The 24,961-nt window shown below is 41.0% G+C and overlaps 1 protein-coding gene across 2 annotated transcripts in view; it reads right to left on the bottom strand.

Moving 5' to 3' along the window:
* Positions 1-24,690, bottom strand: part of CALCRL (calcitonin receptor like receptor) — a 99,991-nt gene extending 75,301 nt beyond the window's left edge. For both annotated transcript variants that reach the window (XM_060780275.2, XM_060780284.2), the window contains exon 1: positions 24,417-24,690. The gene's annotated coding sequence lies outside the window, so the exon portion shown is untranslated. The remainder of the gene's footprint in view (positions 1-24,416) is intronic.
* Between the last annotated feature and the right edge of the window lie 271 nt (positions 24,691-24,961).

The following is a 24,961-nucleotide window of genomic DNA, read 5'->3' as shown; positions in this document are numbered from 1 at the left end:
AGATGCCAGACTACAACTCCTGTATCCCTCATCATTAGACATCATGGCTAGAGCTGATCTGGATGGCTGCAGTTTGTTCTGTTCAGTTAGGATAGTGGGATTGAATTGATATACAAAGTTTGTGAATACAATTTTTGACTTTAAAATGCCCATTAATCTTTCCCCAACCTCAGAGCCCTAAGTACAGTAGGATTGCAAATGGCATTATCCCCAGTTTGCTTGGTGAATATTCAAAAGTGATGGGAGCTATTGTTCAGTAACATCTGGGGACCATGTTGGGTAAAAACGAAAAAGCAGTGACAACTATGTATCAAAATTATAGTTGGCTCTATGTATCCGATGATTCTCCGTCCATAGATTCCACAGCTATTTGAAGACAACTGCAAGATTGATGTGGCCCTTAATGAAAATGAGTTTGCCACTGCTAGCCTCAACCAAACCTATCTCAGGGATTTCTTGGCATGATTTCTTCAGAGAGGATTTCCCTTTGCCTTCCTCTGAAGCTGAAAGTGTATGATTTGCCCAAGGTCACCCAATGGGCTTCCATGACCGTCCAGAGATTCAAACCTTAGTTTCACAGTGGCTTCATCCAAGAGGCAAAATACAGATAGAAAACAGTTTCCAAATGAGAAACATAGAATCTTTCCACATATTGAATCTAGCTAGGTCGGTATTCCGCATGTGGATTTCAGAAAGGGATCTCATACAGGTCTACCTAGAGCTACTAAATACTGAATTGGGGACCTTCTGTGCACAAAGTTTGCACTGAGCTCTGGCCCCTTCCCATCACTTTATATGAGAAATCTTATGAAGAAATGTTGCATTAATCCAAAGTAGATACCTGCACATGTGTGCTGTTGGAAATTACAGCCTTCTTCAAGCCTTTGTTTATAACCCTGTTTATAACCCTTACTTACTGCATGTATGTTCTGATATGCAGCTTTTTTTCCTTGCTCTATGTTTTTTCCTGAGAAGTTGTGGGAGGGACTGCAGATGATGTGATCTGCTCTGAGACAAGCACAGAGCTCAGATTTTTAAAAATATTTTGGGATTGCTCAGATCGTAGACTTGCAAACACTTGCCTGCTATTTATTGTTGATAGATGTTCTGACCAGATGGCACAGAAACTATCTCAAATATATCTGTAACTGACTGGTAAATTGTGTACCTGTGTATGTGAACACAAGAATGTTGTGAGTAAAACAAATATGTTTTTTTTTATCAAAGTCTATTTTGTCTCTTGAGTGTATAATGTAATACAAGTTGTTTTATGGCAGTAGATATATTTTGGGCACTGAAAAATGCTTCTGAAAAACTGCTATTTTTATGCACTGGTATATTCTCTGTTTCTTAACAGATGAGGGGCAACAGATTCTTCAGTCTAACAACTGAAACCAATTGCCTTGCATAATTACATTTGGTTGTATACCACTTGAGAAGATTCTACTTAACCGGGATTGTGGTTCTTCTCTAAAAGGTTACAAATGCCATTTTCAGAAAGGTTATGATCTCTAAAAAGTCATGCTTTTCTAAAACGGGCATTTAGATGTCTAGCCTAACATTATACATTACATGCTTTCTATCTAGGAGTAGATCTTGTGTGTGTGTGAGAGAGAGAGAGAGAGCTACTCTATGAGACCCTGTCTAATGTCATAGGTTATGAATCAGATTTCCCATCTCAGGATTTGTATCAGGATAGACAACTGCTACAAATTGATGCGAGGGAAATTACTTCCATAGGATTCCTGGAAGGCTTCACTCCCCATGCCCAACAGACAGGCAGACAGACTGACAGATAAATCCATCCATCCATCCATCCATGCTACTCCAAACATTTTGACCCAATAGGAAATCAATATTATGCATCTCATGGATACAAAGAGGTTTGTTAGACAGTTTGCTGAAACTGCAGACATTTTACTTCACCTGTCTGACAAAATGTGCAGGGAGGCCTACATGCCTGAAAGTTTATGGAAATGGCAATCAATTCCCTCTAGTTTAGAAGCTATAACTGTCTCTTTGGGGCATGAAGAACTGAGTCCCCACAACAGATATGGGAAGCCAAAAGCATGATCATGACCCTGCCATCAAGCATGTGGCTACTCCCCCTTCCCAATGTCACCAGGTCCCCAGCTGAGACATCATTTCAGCACTCCTTGAAGATCTAGCCAACTGTGGACCTTCAGATTGACAACCTATGGGGAAATGCTACAAAACAACTCTGAGTATCCCATGACACTAATTGTAGCCATTTATTAAGTGCTAAGAAGTCACTAGGACTTTCACCGATTTGAAAAGAAGTTGATTGGAGTGTCCTTAGGAAAGTGTGTAGAAGAATTCTTAAATAAAAATATCACTGTCCATCAGTGTGGTTCAGTGTTTTTAGTATTGGACTAGGACTTTGGAGGTTAGAGTTCAGATCCTTGCTGGGTCACCAGATGCACTGGGTGACCCTGGCCAAATCAAACTCATTCATCCTTAGAGAAAGGGAATAGCAAATCTCTCAGAATTTTGTTTTTTTGTCATGTCAGGAGTGACTTGAGAAACTGCAAGTCGCTTCTGGTGTGAGAGAATTGGTTGTCTGCAAGGATGTTGCCCAGAGGATACCTGGATGATTTTATGTTTTATCATCTTTGTGTGAGGCTTCTCTCATGTCCCCGCATGAGAAGCTGGAGCTGATAGAGGGAGCTCATCCACCTCTCCCCGGATATGAACCTGCAACCTGTCGGTCTTCAGTCCTGCTGGCACAGGGGTTTTACCCACTACACCACCGGGGGCTCCATCTCTCAGAATGAATCTTGCCAAGAAAACCCTACAGTCAGTGTAGGTTGGAGCCAACTTGAAGGGACATAACAACAACATCTGTGTGCATTTCTCCTAACCTGTGATCTTTGTATACAATTTTCAACCAGCAGGGGTTTGATTATATCTCACAGGATTATAAATCTGGAGAAAAGATATCAAATCCCTGCTCAGCTGTGGGAAGCTACTGGGCTTCCTTGAGGAAGCCCAGTGAGAAAGGTGTAGCGGGTTAAACCACTGAGCTGCTGAACTTGCTGACTGAAAGGTCAGTGGTTCAAATCCAAGGAGCAAGGTGAGCTCCCACAGTTAGCCTCAGCTTCTGCAAACATAGCAGTTCAAAAACATGTAAATGTGAGTAGATCAATAGGTATCGGTTTGGGGGAAGGTAATGGTGCTCCATGCAGTCATGCCAGCCATATGACCTTGGAGGCATCTACAGACAATGCTGGCCCTTTGGCTTAGAAATAGAGATGAGCAGCGCCCTCCAGAGTTGGACATGACCAGACTTAATGTCAGGGTAAAATCTTTACCTTTTAATAACACCCCTCCCAAGAAAACACCATGATAGGTTCACCTTAGGATCACCATTAGCTGAAAAATACTTGAAGTTACACAAAACATCTATGACAAAATATCAAACTCAAATCAGAAGTAAGATAAGGACCCAAATCTTAAATATGTGTCTGTTTTGTTTTTGCAACATTCCTTTACCCCAGTCCTGTAGCTTATAAAGTTCTGGATAAGTTTAACAATCTAGTAAAGTAGCAGTTGCACTGTACACATTAACACCTGACAACTTCAGCAAAATAACTTAACAGGCTGCCTCCAGGTATTTTCTTCCCTTAACAGCAGTTTCCCATCACATCCTAAGAAGCCATTAGATTCCCTTCCATTCAGAAAGAAAGCAGGAAGAACACTTCTACTTTGTGAAGTGCAGCTGACTCAGTAGGAGCCCAGCAGGAGATGGACTTTTTGAAGATGAATCCCATGACTGAATTTTATATATTCTTTTGTTCTTTGCCACTTTCTTCTCACCCCCCCCCCCCCAACTGCTTGATCCTGACTGTACAGGACTAATGGGAAACATCAGAATGACATTTGCCAGCATATTGTGGCCTCAAAAGCAACAGGGACTTGCCTGTCTTTTTCTTTGATGTATCTATCACCAGATTGCTTTCAAGGGTTTGGCTCTTCTCAATCAGATATCCAGCTCTTCTTTCCTATGCCAGCCCTATGTGACCACACAGCAAGGATCCTTTTCAAATGGCAAAAGACCCAGAACCAACTCTGATGTTTTTCTCAAGCCCAGAAATGACGCTTTTAGCCAGAGTCCCAACAGGCCTTTAAAAATAAACATGTTTAGAGAAAATACTTTCTTTCTGTCTGACTGTATTTCTTGCTAGCTTTACCGCTGTGATTATCTTCAAATTTTCATTGCAAGAGAAGTGGGAATTCCCCCTTCACTTCAGAAGTTGCTTACCAAGATGTCCTACTACACTGCAAAACTTCCTTTGTAGCTGATAATAACCCATTTTTAAGCCAAGGCCTTTAGCTGTAAACAGGGTCTAAAATCTGGGCTGCTGAAGAAATACCAGAATCAGTTTGGAAGCATCAGTTACACACCCAAAGAGCCTCTTTCCAACACACCCCAGTTTCTTGCCAAAGGTAGAGAATGTGCTCTGCAGGTATTTTCACAGCTGAGCTACATTGGCGTCCTTCAATGTACTGTAACGTGACTCCAGGAGAAGCTTAATATGTCAGCGGATCTGTGGCCTTATCTGTCTCTCTAAATAAAACAGCTCTACTGCAGGTGAAGAGCTTTCTTTGCCTTTGCAGGTAGGCAGAAGAATATTATTGGACTTTGTGGATACGTGTGCATGCATATTCCTTGTCTTCTGTGTCGATAGGATTTTGGACCACAGGATTGCCATGCAAACTAATTCTAGATTTCTCCTAATTATGGTTTTCATTTATAACAGGGATATGCGGGAAATTTGTATAAAGATGTCACCTGAAGATAAAATCTATGCAAGACTTCGCTCTTAAACAGTGAAACCCTAGAATGTATGTACAGAGTTGAGGGAAGTCTGAAATAATGGAGGAAAAAATGTCTACTGGGAATGGTAAAACTCTGCTCCTACTCTCTTCTCCTTCCAGCGAAGTTCACTGAGTGCAAACCACTTTTGAACTTTTAACTGATTGCAGAAATTGAAGTAAGTTAAGGACAAAGAGAATCAGCCAGCCTGGCATATTAGTTTGACTATGATCTCTTCCACACATTTAAATAAAATCCTACATTATCTGCTTTGAACTGGGATATATGGCAGTGTGGACTCAGATAATCCAAATCAAAGCAGATATTGTGAGATTTTCTGCCTTGATATTCTGGGTTATACGGCTTTGGGGAAGGGCCCAAGGTCTCAGAACTAATCCTGTCAAGAAACCCCATGATAGGATAGCCACAAGTAAAACATGAATTAAAGGCAGCCACATACAAACAAAAACAAATCGTGTAGGAGGAAAAGAGAGAAGCGGGGACGATTTAAAGGGAAATGCTGGAAAAGTGAGATTACTGAGCATTACTTGGGTCTTGCCAAATCAGGACAATTGGAAAATGTACCTTTCATTCTCAAAATCTATCTATCTATCTATCTATCTATCTATCTATCTATCTAAATGCTCTGTGCATAATGAGTTCCTTAAAAACAAAAGAACCAATGAACAAAATCACACCAAATTTGGCAACAAAATGTCTCACGACACAAGGAGTGACCATCACTCAAAAAATTATGATTTTGTCATTTGGGAGTTGTAGTTGCTGGTATTTATAGTTCAAAAAGCATTCTGAACTCCATCAGCGATGGAATTGAACCAAACTTGGCACACAGAATTCCCATGACCAAGAGAAAATACTGGAAGGGTTTGGTGGGCACTGACCTTGAGTTTGGGAGTTGTAGTTCACCTACATCCAGAGAGCACTGATGGATCTGGACAAAACTTGGCACAAGCACTCAATACGCCCAAATATGAACACAGATGGAGTTTGTGGGAAATAGACCTTGACATTTGGGAGTTGTAGTCACTGGGATTCACAGTTCACCTACAATCAAAGAGCATTCTGAATCCCACGAATGACAGAATCGGGGCAAATTTCCCACACTGAAACCCCATGGCCAACAGGAAATACTTAAGGTCATCCAATCCAACTCCCTTCATCAGGGCAAGAAAACGTAATCAAAGTCCTCCTAACAAAGAGCCATCCAACCATAGATAGCTATAGACAGACAGACAGACAGACAGACAGATAGATAGATGATAGATAGATATGATTCGTACACACACAGAAATAGTATCATAGATTTGAAAGGTACCCCTAAAGAAGGGCAATGCTATGTTGCATGTTCCAGAGTAGGCAAACCAGACAATCTTCACATCAACACTGACAAAGAAATAGCAAGAAATACTGTTTACTCACAAGCATAAAGAAATTAGATATATTAGAAACCAGCACTTTCTCATTACTTTATTTTCCAGATCAACAGACTGGGTCATAGCAATGCATGGCAGGGGACAGCTAGTTAAGTTATAAAAACAAATAAATGGAGAAACACTTTGCTCTGGAGATTCACAGCAGAACATGAGTTGGATAAAGACACAGCTGAGATCAGGGGTCCCCAAACTAAGGCCCATGTGCCAGATGTGACCCTCTGAGGTCATTTACCTGCACTCACCCTAAACTTTAGACTTAGAGTTGCCCTAAGTCTGAAACAACTTGAAGGCACACAACATCAACAATCCTAATTAACTTGACTATTTTATCAGTCAAAAGGAGGCCCACACATTTCATTGAAATACTAGTAAGTTTATGTTGGTTACAATTGTTTTTCGTTTTAAATATTGTATTATTTTTTTATATTTAGTTTGTAGATTTGTGCAGTGTGCATAAGAATTCATTCAAGTTTTTTTCAAACTATAGTCTGAGGGACCACAAACCAGCCCTTGGCTCTAAAACTTTGAGGACCCCTGCTCCAGATGATCAAAATCCACTTACCCTCTGAGCAGATCATAAAGATAAAGGTAAAAGTTTCCCCTTGACATTAAGTCTAGTCAAGTCCAACTCTGGGGGTGGGGTGGGGGTAGGGTGCTCATCTCTATTTCTAAGCTGAAGAGCTGGCATTGTCTGTAGACATCTCCTAGGTCATGGAATGACTGCATAGAGTGCCATTATTTTCCCGCCGGAGCAGTACCTATTGATCTACTCACATTTGCATGTTTTTGAACTGCTAGGTTGGCAGAAGCTGGGTCTAACAACAGAATTTGAACTGCTGACCTATCAGTCAGCAAGTTCCACAGCTCAGTGGTTTAACCTGCTGCAGCACCACAGCTCCCAGCAGATCATAGTAACTAGATTTTCAACAAGGAGGTTTCGTTCGTGATTATTTAATGGTATTTTCCCAACATACAGGAGCCCCCGGTGGTGCAATGGGTTAAACCATTGTGCCAGCAGGACTGAAAACAGACAGGTAGGAGGTTTGAATCCAGGAAGAGCGTGGATGAGCTCTCCCTGTCAGCTCCAGCTCCCCATGCAGGGACATGATAGAAGCCTCCCACAAGGATGGTAAAACATCAATACACCCGGGAGTCCCCTGAGCAATGTCCTTGCAGATGGCGAATTCTCTCACACCAGAAGTGACTTGCAGTTTCTTAAGTCACTCCCGAGACACAAAAAAATCTTCCCAAGACATGTTACAGAAGTGAAGAAAAGAGATCTCTTTCTGCACAAAAGTTAAAAAGCAGATTGAAACAGCAAGGACACGGCACACCTGAAACCATCATAGGAGAAAAGTTTCGGAAAGTTCAGATGGCCATATTGTTAACGCCTGCCAAAATGACTCATTTAGCCTGGATCGCAGGAGAGGAAATGGAACAAAATAAGAAAGGAACAGGATGGACCTAGAGAGGAAATAAAGGAAACAGGGTTGTTTTATATGGCCTGAGGTTGCAACTTCCGGAAGCATGTGCATGATTAATTATATTTACCGCATTTCTTTAGTTCAGCAAAAAGAGTTGTTCACATTTCTAATAATATCTTAGCTGTGGATCAGAGTATCAGAGATCGCCTAGTCCCATTACACCTAGGGAGAGAAATGCTGAGCATGGGATAAGAAGCAAAAGCAAAAAAAGGAGACAGAGTTTCAAATGCGGATCAGTAGCCACTTCTTTAGCTCCCAAAGAAGACTAACTTTGATAGAGGCTAAAATGTGTCTGGCTTTTAAAATAAATAAGAAATAAACAAGCATCAGTCAATCTGCATGGAGAGCTCTGTTTCCTTTTTTGCTTTTGTCCCATCACACCTAAACCAGATGTTATAGTTTTTTGGAACAGTTTGTGGTGTGGGATACATTCAGTCAAACACTTTAATTGTAATCCATACATACCAATTCTGAGCTAGCCTTTGGCATGTTTCATGACAAGAAAGAGCATGAAATGATCTTGCAGCCAGATATATGTATCCTTAGAAATGCATTCCAGTGGTGTTTGAGGGAATACTCAGAATAAGGGTATAGTTACCAGGATATGAATGGGTTGCAAATGAGAATTTTCCAATATTACTGAGAATGCAGCATTGGAAATTATTTTAGAAACTTATCTATTTCTTGTGTTTGCACTACCTTAGTTACTTTGTCTATTCATTTTCTTTGGATGCCCAAACTGGATTTCCAAAGCCCTTTCTACACTACCATATAATCCAGGGTTTTTCTGTGTGTGTCAGGAGTGATTTGAGAAATTGCAAGTTGCTTCAGGTGTGAGAGAATTGGCCATCTTCAAGGCTGTTGCCCAGAGGACACCCAGATGTTTCACCATCCTGTGGGAGGCTTCTCTCATATCCCCTCATCAGAAACTGGAGCTGACAGATGGAAGCTCATCCCGCTCCCCAGATTCAAACTGTCCTGCCGGCACAAGGGTTTAACCCATTGTGCCACTGGAGTCTCCACATTATCTGCTTTGAACTGGGTTATATAAGTCTACACTGCCATATATATAAAGGTAAAGGTTTCCCCTGACATTAAGTCTAGTCGTGTCCGACTCTGGGGAGGAGGAGGGTGCTAATCTCCATTTCTAAGATGAAGAGCCGGCGTTGTCCATAGATACCTTCAAGGTCATGTGGCCAGCATGACTCCATAGAACGCCATTACCTTTCCAGAGAAGCAGTACCTATTGGTCTACTCACATTTAAATGTTTTTGAATTGCTGTGTTGGCAGAATCTGGGTCTAACAGCGGGAACTCACCCCATTCCCCAGATTCGCCCACCTTTTGGTCAGCAAGTTCAGCAGCTCAGAAGTTTAACCCATTGCACCACCAGGGGGTCCAATACACTGCCATATAATCCAGGTCAAAGCAGATAATCTGGATTTTATATGGCAATATAGAAGTACCCTCAATGTTAATTTGAAGATTTAAGTTGCCGCAAGTTGTCTCCTACCCATAGTTATCCCCTGATCAAGAAGGGGGTCCTAATTAGCTTGCTAGAAGCATCCTGTGTCCTGAAACATTGAGCCTAACAAATCACACTCACTTGGAAATTCAAATATAAAAGTTAGTTTTCAGTACTTGTATTTTCTTTAACTGCATGCAGATTGTGTCAGTACTTTTTTTTTTTAAAGTACATGATGTTCTCCCATGTCAGTCCTTTCTCCCTCGCTGGCTAAAAGTTTTTCATTAAAATGTAGCACAGCTGCACTAACACACTTGGCACTTTTAGCTGGATGCAAATAATTTTCTTCAACTAAATTGATCTTCAGTGTAACCAAGAACTGCAAGTATAAATGAGTTATGTGCATAAATGAAAATGTCTGCTTCCTGAACAGGAGATAAACAGTAGATGTGTCCTCTGCCCCTTCCTTGGGTCCAACAGGCAACTTGAATACATATACTTGTATGGGAAAAATGAACGCACCCTTCCACAAAATCTGTGGCACACCCAGTACTCCTTTAAAGGCAATAAAGTAACTTTTCCATGACAAACAGAGAATGTCCCTGTTGTCATTACGAGATTTTCACACAGAGAAATTATTCTGTCTCTTTATTCTTTTATGTGGCCTGAAAAATAATTAAAAAGATCTCAGGGATGTTGCTTTTTTGGACTAAACTTCTAGAATCCTACAACTACAACCCATACCGTTTAGAGCAATGGTTCTCAACCTTCCTAATGCCACAACCCCTTAATATAGTTCCTCATGTTGTGATGACCCCCAACCATAAAATTATTTTTGTTGCTACTTCATAACTGTAATTTTGCTACTGTTGTGAACCGTAATGTAAATATCTGATATGCAGGATGTATTTTCATTCACTGGACCAAATTTGGCACAAATAGCCAATGTGCCCAAATTTGAATACAGGTTGGGGTTGGGGAGGGGGGATTGATTTTGTCATTTGAGAGTTGTAATTGCTGGGATTAATAATTCACCTACAATCAAAGAGCATTCTGAACTCCACCAACGATGGAATTGAACCAAACTTGGCACACAGGCCTCCCCTGACCAACAGAAAATACAGGAATGGTTTGGTGGGCATTGACCCTGAGTTTTTGAGTTGTAGTTCACCTACATCCAGAGAGCTGTGGACTCAAACAATGATGGATCTGGACCAAACTCAGCACAAATACTCAATATGCCCAAATGTGAACACTGGTGGAGTTTGGGGGAAATAGACCATGACATTTGTGAGTTGTAATTGCTGGGATTTATAGTTCACTTACAACTAAAGACCATTCTGAACCTCACCAAAGTAGAATTGGGCCAAACTTCCCACACAGAACCCCCATGACCAATAGAAAATACTGTGTTTTCTGGTGGTCTTTGATGACCTCTCTGATATCCCCTCATGACCCTCCTAGTTGAGAAACGCTGGTTTAGAGGATTCTGGAAGCTAACTTGAGATCTACTCAAAACACACACATGACCCTTTTACTGTGGAAAACTTTGTATAAGAAAAAAGAATAAAGGGATAAACTTTAGCCAAAAATTGCTGCTTAAAACAGAAGACCATTGAGGCCCCTACAACATTGTTATATAGTCCACATTATCTGATTTGAACTGGATTATATGAGTCTACACTGCCATATATGCCATATAATCCAGTTCAAGGCAGATAATCTGGAACTGTAGAAGGTGCCAAAGAAAACGCTGGATTTAAAAAAAAAACCTCCAAATGAAGAAAAGTAAATAATACCACAATAAAAGAATGTGTGTGTGTATGTATATGTAGGTGTGTGTGTGTATGTATGTGTGTGTGTGTGTATAGAGAGAGAGCGAGCACTTCTTTAAAAAGCAATTGAGGAGTAAATGCAGTCCTTAGGTTCTAAAAAAGCTCTCTTGCTCTTAGTCCCCAGAGTGACACCTGCTGGATTCCATGGAAAAATCAGCAGAGAAGGAAATTGGAATTTGAATTGAATATTGCTTTATTATCTTACACATTTTGATTACATGTATTTATCGGTTTGCTTTATACTTTACAGCACTGGCTTTTGTATTTCCATATTGGAAATTAGTTTTATAGTTTTATTGCATGAGTTTTCTATTTGCATTCCTCCTTCCTTTCCCATCTATTTGTGTAGGTGTGTTAGTTTGTATATCTTTGGCAGTGCCAGCTATTTTTAGTTGTTTTACTTAATTAGAAAAAAAACACACCTTGACTGTATACTGATGATCCTATATAAAAAAGTATATGACGATCAAAATAATGAAAATCACGATGAAGAGGATGACGAATCTCTACACACAGGATCATATTAGAAAGACAAAAAGGCTGCTTAACAGGAATATAATTCCATATCAAGAACTCATCTGTTGCATTACAGGCTGTTTCTTTTTAGATTTAAAATTTTATTGCTATGGGTCTATATTCTGTTAGCTTCCCACCAAAACCAAGAGTTTTAAATCATCACAACCTTGTCCTATTGATTCATTACCATTCTCTGTTTTCTAGGGAGATATAGGCTAAATCCACACTGCTATATAATCCAGTTTCTGATATCAAATGATCTGCTTTGAACTGGATTATATGGCAACAACAACAACAACAACACTTTATTTGTATTCGGCCCTATCTTCCGGAGGGGACTCAGAGTGAATTCCAGCTTATATACAGACAAAGGCATTCAATACCTTGAAACACAAAGACACAGACAAAGGCAAAGGCTTCCCCTTTCATTTCTGGCTCTAGAGGATGTGCTCATCTCGGGCTCTGGGGGATTTGCTCCTCTCCATTTCCAAGCCAAGGAGCCTGTGTTGTCCATAGATACCTCCTGGTCATGTAGACTGCATGACTGCATGGAGTTCGTTTTACCTTCCCACTGAGGCAGTACCTATTGATCTACTCACATTTTGCATGTTTTTGAACTGCTAGGTTGGCAGGAGCTGGGACTAGCAGTGGGAGCTCACTCCATCCCATGGATCTGAACTGCCAACTTTCAGGTCAGCAAGTTCAGCAGCTCAACCATTTAACTCATTTAACTCATTGCATCACCACAGCAATAATCCAGTTCAAAGCAGATAATCTGGGATCAGATACTGGCATATAGGCCTGTGTAGATCCAGCCTTAGTGTGCATCTGTGGAATAAATGCAGTTTGACAACACTTTACCTGCTATGGACTTGTGGGATTTGCAGTTTGGTGAGGCACCGGACTCTTTAACAGAGAAGGCGAAAGAACTTGTAAAATGACAAAGCATTGAGCATTGGCAGTTACGGTGGTGTCAAATTGCATTAATTCTACAGCATAGATGCACTTTGGAAACAGAAGGTGTGAACTGAAAGCTTGCACTGGAGTGTGTGTTTGTGAATCCCATACAACAACACATTCCACAAGTCCTTATGAAACTCCTCGATACCAACAAGCCAGTTTGCTGTGAGGCATGGGAATGAGAGAGGAAAGAGTAAAGTGGGGGAGAAACCATGTCATATTTCTCTCGACCCAAGTTGTTTCATTTATTGCTGTTATTAAAAACACAGTTGTGCTCATAAGGCCTCTCAAAGCACTCCACCCTATTTGTGGGCAGAGAAATTGGGAGGAACAAGTTCTCTGAACTCCTCTGGGGTGTGCAGAAATTCTCCCAAGTTTTTAAAAATTTCTGTTGTAAGATGGGAATCCCTACAAGGTTATTTTCCTCCTCTTGCTTTTGCCAGACCAACAAGTGGCAAGAGAAAAAGAGAAACTACTGCATTGGGTACCATTTTGCATCTTTCATAATGTACCTAATATACTTCACCATCAATCTTCATAAAAAGCAAACAGAGGAGAATAATCAGCAGTGGGTTAACAAAGGGGATATGTTGTAGCTACTTTTGTAATCAGTAATTTGCGGTTTTGTTCATGCATTTCTTGAATTTCTTGTGTGATTCCTTTGTTTAATGTTAGGGTTCATCTACTTTCTAGAATTAATTGAGTTTGATACTACTTTAACTGCCATGGATCAGTGCTAAAGTATCAAGGGAGTTGCAATTTGGTGAAGTTCAAGCACTGGTTGGCTTACAAAGCTTTGTAAAACTAAAACTCCAGTGGAAGTGCATTTATTCTATGGTGTAGGTGCATCCTGAGTTTCAGAATGTTTTGCGATGGACATCGTACCACAGACAAATACACTTTTCTGATGGAGACAGTGGAGAATATTTTTAGTTGAATGTGGGGAAGAAAGTTATATAAATTGCCTCAAAGGGAGAGAGAAAACCTTCTGAGTAAATCTGGCTGATTGAAAACCTTCTTGGTGTAGTAAACAAACAGCCAACTACCACACAAGTTGCTCACTTTCCATCAGACAGAAACCAGGGACATTGCTGGTTTAATCCAAGTAATTCTCTTTAATTAGATGGTATGGCCATGGCACTGCTCTTTTCTCATCTTTATTATGCAATTGGCTTAACACCACTCTGTTTACTTTTTGGTTAACTTTACTCCTTGCCAGGCCTACAACAAACAAACCACTGACTCCCTGCCTAGTAATTCCGCTGACAAAACAGTTCCAAAGCAAACAGTCCAGGACCACCTTTCTAGTAATGATTCCAGGCACTATATAAAAGCAATGCTTTAAAGAGTACAGATGGGTCATTTCGTTTTCTGAAAAGTTGCTCAAATGGTGGAGTGGATGTTGTTAAGAACCTGTGAACGGTCACTGTTTATTGGAAATCCCTTTGTTTAACACTCCTGGAGGTGAATTATTTCAGGTTGCCTTAAAAAATAAACTGACACTGAACTGTGCAAAAGCACGTTAACATCAATCTTGGTCTGAAAATGTTATTCGTGGGAGACTGAAACATTGCAAAAATATAGAAGCATGGCTCTGATTAACTGTCATGGCTCAATGCTATGGAATTCTGGATTTCTAGATATCTCCCCTTCTTTGCCAGAGAGCTCTGGTACCACAACAAACTACAAATGTCAGCATTGTTCAGGATGCAGCTATGGTAATTAAAGTGGTACCAAACTGCTATAATTCTGTTGTGTGGACACTCTCAGAATAGAGAAGTTTGCCTCTTGGTGCAAAGTAATTTTTTGATTCTAAGTCTTGATCTACACTGTCGTATATCCCAAGATCTGATCCAGATTATCTTCTTATCTCAGACTATATGACAGTGTAGACTCATATAATTCAGTTCAAAATAGATAATCTGGAATCAGATTCTGGGATATAGAGCAGGGTAGATCCAGCATAAGTTGCTGTCAATTGTAAAATGTGTATTCATTTTGGTATCACCATCACAAAAAGGTTGCATTTCTGTAATTCTAACATATCACACACACACTCTGGTGCCGTTTTGCTAACAAGCAGAGTGAAATGGCAGGTGAGCAGGGTAATTTTGTCACCCGCGAGCCGCTCAGGTGCAGCAATGCTTCTTCCATCACAAAAGGGAAGTGTTGCCCAACTGAAGCAGAAGTGCGCTGGCTCCATTGGAACCTGCACAACACAGGAACCTTCCCATGTTGATAAGGAAGAGTCCTGGGATACTTTCATGCTGGTTGGAGTCAGAGCCTCTGCCGGAAGTTGAGGGACATTGTGTGATGTGCTGCATGCTCCTCCATCCCTCAACTGGCTGGCAAGTGGCCTAGGACACTTACATTGGTAAATATGATGAGGTCTTAAGACATATCACATTTTAGTGCCTTTTTTTGGGTGCGGGGTGCATGTCTTTGAATAAAAGAAACACAGGATTAACTCCATGTTTTATGTTTATATATGAGAGTCAAAAAGAGAGATATCTTTTCTTCTTTCAGTGAACCAGAAATATAGAACATTGCAGCAAAAAAAAAGGCAAGAGTTAGTGCTAGTTAGTTTCATTATGTAATTTTAGACTTATTAATATTAATATGATTGCATACACATTCCAAATGCATCTCACACTTATACCTCTCTTTTCCTCTCCCTCTCTTTTCCACTCTCTGTCTCTCACATACAATTGTGGACGGCAATGCACATAACATCTTTTACAGAACAGCTTGTAAAAGAATGACAGCAGTGCAAGTCATATCAAGAAAGTTAAGACCAATGGATGGGAGGAATCAGCTGCAGCGCAAACAGTTTTGTTTCAAACCAAATACTTCTAGAGGTTCCCAAGTTCACTCCAGGGCAAAGGGAACTTTGCAAAAGGAATTAACAACAAAGGGGAAGAGTAATTAATGCTAAATCAATAGCGGATACCACTTATGGTGTTTCCAGTGCCACAGAGTTGTGTGTTGTCTAAATAGAGATAAGATACAGAGTGGGCTGAACTGGGCTCCCTGCCCAAAGTTTATGCAACACAGAGATATATACAGATCTAAATACATAATGTTGTAAAACGTTGGAAGAAAAACCCAATGAATGATATCACTAGCACAGGAAAATAAGAGAAATGAGGGACTACGGATGCATCACTGTAGAATGAATGCAGTATGCCGCCAATAAACAGCCATGGCTCAATGCTATGAAATTCTGGGAGTTGCAGTTTTACAATGTCTTAAGCCTTCTCTGCCAAAGTGCTTTATCAAACTTCAAATCCTATGATCCCATAGCATTGAATAATGGCAGTTAAAGTATATTGCAGATCCACACAAAGGGCCCTTCCACACATCTCTATATCCCAGAATATCAAGGCAGAAATCTCACAATATCTGCTTTGAACTGGGTTATCTGAGTCCACACTGTCATATATTCCAGTTCAAAGCAGATAATGTGGGATTTTCTGCCTTGATACTCTGGGATACATGGCTATGTGGAAGGGCCCATAGTTAGTCCTTATTTGTGCTACAAATATATAAAGAGACCTTGGGCAAATCACATCTTTCCCTCAATCTCAGGCTTCCATATCAACAATAGAGGGGCTAATAATACACGACTTTCAGCATTTCATAGATGAATATGAGGACATGTACGGTTAAGCAACATGGCAAAAGGCATGAATGAGAAGTAACTGATGAGCTAGGGGAAAGTGCAGCAGTTTGCTTTTGCTTGACCTTATTGGGAAGGGGGAAATTCTGCCACTTCTACTTTTCTTTTGGATTCTATTTGAAGCAATTGAAGTAAGCTGAGGACAAGGGGGGGGGGGAGAAAGGAGAGAAACTGGGATATTTTAAAAGGAGATTTAAAAAGGATGACAGAAGTTTATCTGGGACATTTCTTGCCAAATTAGGACTGTTGGAAGGCATAGTAAAATAAGATTCTTATAAAAAATTACAAGTCAACAATCTATGAAAGGACTTGAACACTTGGAGGCATTATAGAAATGTGAAGTATGATCACTGTAGCAGCAAAGTGCGGTGGAGTTCTTTTGTCAATGTCAATATTGATTATTCAAATATTGTGTAAGTCACATCATCTGACAACACTGGTTTCCTCTTGCTGGCATGATTTTTATAGCAACACTAAGTAAAGACCATAAATTTACAAAACACACACTATATTTCTAAGGAAATAATAAGGAAAGAAAGAAGGTGCAGCTTTTCAAACAAGGATATTTACTTATTTTGCAGCCAGCATAAAAGTTGTGTTGTCTATGGGAACAGATTCATTATTATTAATTTTCATAAAGTTTGTAAAAATGAACCCTCTTTTTTTAATCTATTCAGAAATGATGACTCCTAATTAGAAATTATAAATCCACGACAAAATTATGAACACTCAGAAATAATGATACAGAAGACAAAATGAATTTTGAAACTTGAATTTCAAGGTATAATTACATTTCACATTAAAGCTATTACACTAACGTAAAGCAATAATGAATATTTTGAAATACTATTTTCCAAATCAAGTTTACAAAAGTGAACTGGCAGAAAATCTTGCCACTCAAAAGGTCAACAGTTTAAGCCTGGGTTGGGGTGAGCTCCCAACCATCAGCCCAGCTTCTGCTCACCTAGCAATTCGAAAGCAGTAATGTGAGTAGACAAATAGGTGCTGCTTTGGCAGGGAGGTAATAAAAGATGCCCATGCGGACATGCCAGCAATTCAATCGGAAGAGTGTCTAAGGAGAACAAAATTTAGCATGGAAGATGGGGTGACAGCACCCCCCCCCCCGGTCGGAGTTGAGCACAGCCTTCAGATGCCAGAGATGGAAAATGATGGAAAGCCTTTACCTCTGTTTATGTACTGTCTGTCTTTGTTAATTGTATAACAGCATTGAATGTTTGCTGTATATGTGTACTGGAATCTGCCCTGAATCCCCATGGGGAGATAGGGTGGAATATAAATAAAGCATATTATTATTATTATTATTATTATTATTATTATTATTAGTCTCCAAACTACCACTGCAGCTGTACTTTAGGATCATTTTTAGTTGCAATAAGACATGAGCAGATTTGTAAGAATACTGTTAGTAAAATGCCAGCTTTATTTGGAGGAGGAAAAAAGCAGAATCAAATCCTTGCTGAGCTCTGAAGATCAACGGGGCTGCTTCACGCATTTAGTAGGGCCAAGTCAAGATTTATCAAGATTTACCTTCCAGAGTATTCTTTTTGGAACTTGTATGATTATAGTACAGTCCCTGTATCTGGATAGAATTAATTCCCAGACTTGCCATGCATATGTGAAACCACAGAAACCTATTATTTTCCATAGGATGAATGATGAACGTACTGAGAGGACGGTATATCTTGTACAGGAGATCCTAAGTGAAATCGTGGATAAGTAAAACCACATGTATCAATTCTGCAAATACAGAGGTCATACTGTTACTCATGCTTCTTCTATTCACACATTATATGTGTAGATGTATACTCCATTTATCTTATACAAGTTATTAAACATGTGTGAATGACAAGACACTGCCATTCACTGTTACCTGTTGTTAGGAGACAGAATGCAAATTGAAGCATCATAGAGAAAAGTCAATCTACAAAAATCTGATTTTTTTTAAAAAAAAAACAAACATAGCTAGAAGTGAATCAATAATCACTTGTCCATGTTAGGATGAACCAGCAAGTTAATCATACATACTGAATAGTGGGGTTTTCTTGTTTTGTGCGGTTAGATGCATACTGCAATTTGCTTCTGGTATGAGAAAATCAGCCATCTACAAAGATGTCGCCTTGGAGACACCTGGATGTGCTACTATCCTGTGGGAAGGCTTTTCTCATTTACCATAATGCAAACTTTGTTTGTGGTTTTCTTATACATCATAACTGTATTCTCAACTTGCTTTTGACACGATAAATAAATAAATAGTGGGGCTTTCTTGAAATATCACTCTTGCAAAGTAGTTGGAATCTTTTTCTTTACTACAGTTCTTAAAATACCCCAGTCATTATAGCCAGTAGAAATCAAAGCTAAAGATAGACCCGGTATTGATTTAGTAGTCCCAAAATGTAATTTTCCAAGCTCTACATAATCTGCTGGACCAGAAAAATGGCAGACTATTCAATCCCATTATGATTTCTTAAGCATTGTTTTTTAATGATTATTTTTGCTACTTGTGCTGTTAGGAGGCATTTGCGATTAACATGAACAGTTTTGTACTAAAGATGCTAGTTCACTGCACTGGATGTATTGCAAATCAAGCAGGTAATGCATTTCTCTGAAAGCAATCGAACTCTCATAATGATATAGCAGTAGAAATTTTAAGTTGAGGTGCACATTTCAAGATCTTTAAAATCAGTCAATAGATGCTACATCAGCAGGGAAATGGTAATTTGTCAGAAATGCCTGCAAGAGTCAAAGAGCTATCATTTCACTAATTCTGTATACCAGATTCTAAATGAGGAATCTTATAATCATTGAATCCTAGATTTGGAAGCGACCTCATGGGCCATCCAGTCCAACCCCAAGCCAAGAAGAAGGAAAATCATATCCAAAGCACTCCTGACAGATGGCCATCCAGCCTCTGTTTAAAAGCCTCCAAGGAAGGAGTCTCCACCACACTCTGGAGCAGAAAGTTCCACTGCTGAACAGCTCTCACGGTCAGGCAGTTCTTCCTAATGTTCAGGTGGAATCTCCTTTGAATCCATTGTTCCGCATCCTAGTCTCCAGAGTAGCAGAAAACAAGTTTGCTCCCTCCTCCCTATGATTTCCCCTCACATATTTATACATGGCTATCATGTCTCCCCTGAGCCTTCTCTTCTGCAGGCTAAACATGCCCAGTTCTTTAAGCCACTCCTCATAGGGCTTGTTCTCCAGAACCTTGATCATTTAGTTGCCCTCTTCTGGACAAATTCCAGCTTATCAACATCTTCCTCTGAAACCATTTTATATTGGAGAACTGGTGGGTAATTATGTTCAAGCCAAAAGAGCTTGCATATGGTAACAGAGACCAAGGTTCAAATCCATGCTCAGTCATGGAAAACCACTGGCTGATCTTGGGAAGGCCGCTCCTTCTCAAAATAAGGCAAATCCTCCTCTGAACTATGCCATAAACCAGAAATGACTTAAAGACACACAATAACAACAAATTATACTAAACCAGCTAACACCAACTCTGGAATGTCTGTTCACATTCTTACACATGGCCCAAACTCAAAGAAGTTGCGGTCTAAATTTAATTTTTAACTGAGCAGGTTGAAGCAATCATTGTATCGACTATGAAAATGCAAATACTCACCGTTATTCTATTTCAAAACTACTCCCTCCCCATCAAACAAATGTGTTATTGAGCCGACTTCTTTGGTGGGTGACCTAATTGTTTGAATCAACTGTTCTGGACAAGACCTTCCTTTCTAAACACAACTGTTTATTCCAGATTAGAACACAAAGTAAAACAAGTGACAAATCCACAAGATATGTAATATCTTAGACTCATACACACACACACACACTTGCAGTTGAACTAATCCTTACGGTTTCTGTTTTGGTCCGGAATTTAACCACAAAAGTTCACCACTTTCCCAAAGGGTGACAAAAAAAAAAAACCACACAAACAAACCAATTTCTGGACCACTTTTATACCATCTGGATGTCTCCCAGGCAATGCCTCTGTAGATGGCCAATTCTCTCACACCAGAAGCAACTTAGAATCATAGAATCAAAGAGTTGGAAGAGACCTCATGGGCCATCCAGTCCAACCCCCTGCCAAGAAGCAGGAATGTTGCATTCAAATCACCCCTGACAGATGGCCATCCAGCCTCTGTTTAAAAGCTTCCAAAGAAGGAGCCTCCACCACACTCCGGGGCAGAGAGTTCCACTACTGAATGGCTCTCACAGTCAGGAAGTTCTTCCTCGTTCTTCCTTGCAGTATATTCTCAATTTGCTTCTGATGCAATTAAAAAAAAAATCACGTACTAACCAGGGCTGGCCCTGCTTAACTTCAAGGTCAGACAGGATTGGGTTCACTTGAGATATGTACCCAATCCAGACTTGTGTCACATTAGATACAAAGAAAAAACAGCAACAATAAATCTCTGAAATATCTCAGTTCAAAATTATATACAGGCTGAGTATTCCTCATTCTGAATTCTGAAATCCCAAATACTCCAATATCCAAAACTGTCCAATATGGGTTGCTAGATGGTAACACCTTTACTTTTTTTCTTTACAAAATTATTAAAAATGCTGTGTATAAAATTGCCTTCAGGTTATATGGATAAGGTGTATATGAAACAAATATAAAAGTCTTTTGTTTCATGGGGAGGGAGTTTAGAACTAAGTTACATCTCCAAGATACTTCATTGTGTATTTGCAAAGATTTCAAACTCGAAAGAAAATCCAAAATATGGAACACTGCTGGTCCATTTTGGATAAGGGACACACAAGCATTTCACATGTACACTTAACCCCATTCCTTTTTTTAAAAGTCATCCTTTTCTAAGGGCAAAGTCTTGCTGAGAACTTGACCATAGCCCTTGTGTCCCACCAGTTTTTAGAGATGCTTCAAAATAACATTAGAAACAGGTAGTCCCGGAGTTACAAACATCTGACTTACAAACAGCACAGTTCAGAACGGGGTGAGACAACAGGAAGGGAGAGAAATCTACCCCTAGAAAGAGAAATTTGCTCCTGAAAGAATTATCATAGAGAAAAGGGGTCTCCACTGAAGCTTTAGCACCAATCCTTGTTTCCACAAAAAGCATATTTTTTCAAAATCTAATTATCACAGGGACAGAAAGTGAGGTGAGATCTTCTGAACAGGGGCACAGACAGCAATGCAAACACTGCAAGGGTGTTTACCCTTCCCAACGCATCCAATGAATGTGTGTGTGTATGTGTGTGGAGCTAAACTTTTAAAATGTACCTGTTCCAACTTACTAACAAATTCAACAAACCTACAGAACCTATCTTGTTCATAACTTTGGGACTGTCCGTACTTGGAAGTATCTAAAGATATGAAGTTCCAAACATTAAAGGAGGGATTTATACTAGCCAAACGAACATCCAAGTCTGCCTTTGCACCTTCAAACTGTTGAGAGCAGGAGTTGCTCTCCAGACTGAGTTTGAGCTATCTGTCTCTTTGGGCAAACGGTCCCACAAGCAGACATTGTTTCCATGCTTTTCTAGTAACAGGGAGCACAGCTTCCTGGGATTCTTGCCACCAGCAAGTCATCATTTCAATCCCAACTATTTGCACATGGAAAGTTAAGCTCCAAAGCTGAGAGAAGCACAATTCCTATAGAAAAACTATATCCAAATCAGAAAAGTCGGATGTTAGGCAAAGGGAAAGGTATCCTAGCTTAATCCATCATGTAGAGACGCATTCTACTTTTTGTCCAGAATAGGAAGACTTTTAGAAAAGAAGTTGTTCATAGAAAAGCAAGCATATTGATTAAAAGGACCAAAAGATTGCTGGACCATGCTTGCTTGAAGAGGCTTTACGAATACAGTTGGTCCCCCATTTCCACAGATTCTGTATCCATGGATTCAGATATCCACAGCTTGGAAATATTATCCTGCTCACCGAAAAATTCCAAAACTTTTCCATAAAGGACATCATTTTACTACACCATGGCAGGAACATCTATGGGTCTTGGTTATCCACATGGGTCCTAGAACCCAATCCCAGTGGATACCTATTATATTCCAGTGTAATGCTTTCTAAGAAGTAAGTTTAGGATTGCATAAGTAAGCTTAAGTAAAGGTAAAGATTTCCCCATGACATTAAATCTAGTCATGTCGACTCTGGGGGGTGGTGCTCATCTCAATTTCTAAGCTGACGAGCCGCCGTTGTCCTCTAAGGTCATGTGGCCAGCATGACTGCATGGAGTGCAGTTACCTTCCCACCTAAGTGGTATCTCTATTGATCTACTCACATTTGCATGTTTTCGAATTGCTAGGTTGGCAGCAGCTGGGACTAACAATGGGAGCTCACTGCTTTCATGGATTTGAACCACTAACCTTCTGGTCAGCAAGTTCTGCAGCTTAGCGGTTTAACCTGCTGCACCACTGCAGCCCCAAGTAAGCTTAGGATTACAATTTTATTTGGAAATATCAACGGACGCAGGAGCCTATGGGCAGAGAAGGTCTAATTTCATTTCACTGAAAATCATTGAAAGTTATAGCAAGTAAGAATACATTTGTAAGCAAATCAACTGAAACCAGCGGGAGAGACACTCACGGCAAGGCAAGGCATGGGGCAGCATCCATGCAATTGCAGTTAGCAGTGGGATACTTGGTTTCTATTGATATTCAAGCATCTCTTGAAAGTAAAACCAGTGCACATGGCCACAGGACCAACCTCTCACACTGTGATCCAGATAAGGTAAAAGTAAAGGTTTTCCCCCGACATTAAGTCCAGTCGTGTCTGACTCTGGGGGTTGGTGCTCATCTCCATTTCTAAGCCGAAGAGCCGGCGTTGTCCATAGACACTTCCACGGTCATGTGGCCAGCATGACTGTATGGCGTGCCGTTACCTTCCCAGCCTGAGCAGTACCTATTGATCTACTCACATTTCCATGTTTTCGAACTTCTAGGTTGGCAGGAGCTGGGGCTAACAGTGGGAGCTCACCATGCTCCCTGGATTCAAATCTGCAACCTTTCAATTAGCAAGTTCAGCAGCTCAGTGGTTTAACCCACGGTGCCACCGGGGGTAAGGTAAAGTTTTCCCCTGACATTAAGTCCAGTCACGTCCGACTCCATTTGTGCTCATCTCCATTTTTAAGCCAAAGAGCCCCTGGTGGCGCAGTGGGTTTAATCCCTGTGCCGGTAGGACTGAAAACCGACAGGTCGCAGGTTCGAATCCGGGGAGAGGCGGATGAGCTCCCTTTACCAGCTCCAGCTCCTCATGCGGGGACATGAGAGAAGCCTCCCACAAGGATGATAAAAACATCAATTCATCTGGGCGTCCCCTGGGCAACGTCCTTGCAGACGGCCAATTCTCTCACACCAGAAGCTACTTGCAGTTTCTCAAGTCGGTCCTGACACGACCAAAAAAAAAAAAAAAGGCAATGAGCCGGCGTTGTCCATAGACACCTCCATGGTCATGTGGCCGGCATGACTGCACGGAGTGCCGTTACCTTCCCAGCCTGAGCAGTGCCTATTGATCTACTCACATTTCCATGTTTTCAAACTGCTAGGTTGGCAGGAGCTGGGGCTAACAGTGGGAGCTCACCCTGCTCCCTGGATTCAAACCTGCGACCTTTCAATTAGCAAGTTCAGCAGCTCGCTGTGCCACCAGGGGATCCAGATAAATATGGCACCAAGTGGCCATTCTGCCGCTTTAAATCTTCCTTTTCAAAAATGAATCACATCTACACTATAGTTCACATCTCATTTGAGATCAAAGCGGGACACAACAACAGAATGAGTGAAGCTTGAGAGCACTTGCATTGCCACGACTCAATGCTACAGAATCATAGGAGTTGCAGTGTGTTGAGGCTGTGTGCCAGGGGAAGGCTTGTGAAACTACAACTCCATTTGTATTTCAAGCAGTCTCAAACTGCATTCATCCCACAGTGGAGATGCACCCCAACGAAGGGGAAATACTCAAGGAAAAATCGAAGGCAGTGAAGACTGTGCAGAGAGAGGAAGAGAGATTGCACATCCACAGCTTTAAAAGCACACATAAAAAAACCCATACCCCTATTTAGTCTTGAAAGAGTCCTTCCTTCCTTTTTCCTCGCTCCCTCCCTCCAGTGCCTATTCTCTCACAAAAGCCTGACACTTTGGAGCCACTTTGGGAGCCCTCCAATTTCCGACGGCGTTGTGTGCCAAACTCACCCCCAAAGCACGAGAGCAGACCTCCAAGTGTGCCGAGCGTCTCTCCCTCCAAAGAATGCAGCCAAAAGCGAGGGATGGGGACGGATCCCGAGGAGGAAAGCGCCAGGACCCCGAGCCGGACCGCGAGGGAAGGGAGAGGCAAGCGGACTGGCTCCGGTCTGAGCCTGGGAGCCCCGTCAGGTTGGGAAGCGCTCGCGAGCCGAAGGGAAACCTCCCCGCTTCCTGTGACATCAGTGCAGCAGACCCCGCCTGGGCCAGGATTGAATTACTCCTTTCTGGCTCCAAGAGCACACACACACACACACACACTCAGGCAGAGGATCACAGGGGACCCCAGAAACCTCCTCCAGTCCTTTTCTCCTCTATGCTGGAAGCTCTGTCACCAGCAGAGGGTTTAGTTTACACACCTTGCTCTGTATATGCCTGTTCACAAGGTCAGGGGTTTGGGAGGATTTCTCTTGGGCCATCCCAACTATATCCCCTCAATTTCAATGCTATGGAATCCTAGGAGGTTTTTTTTTAAAAAAACTGCAAGTCGCTTCTGG

Source organism: Anolis sagrei, chromosome 1 (genome assembly GCF_037176765.1).
Source record: "Anolis sagrei isolate rAnoSag1 chromosome 1, rAnoSag1.mat, whole genome shotgun sequence".
Lineage (NCBI taxonomy): Eukaryota > Metazoa > Chordata > Lepidosauria > Squamata > Dactyloidae > Anolis > Anolis sagrei.
This window is presented reverse-complemented; position numbering and strand designations above follow the sequence as displayed.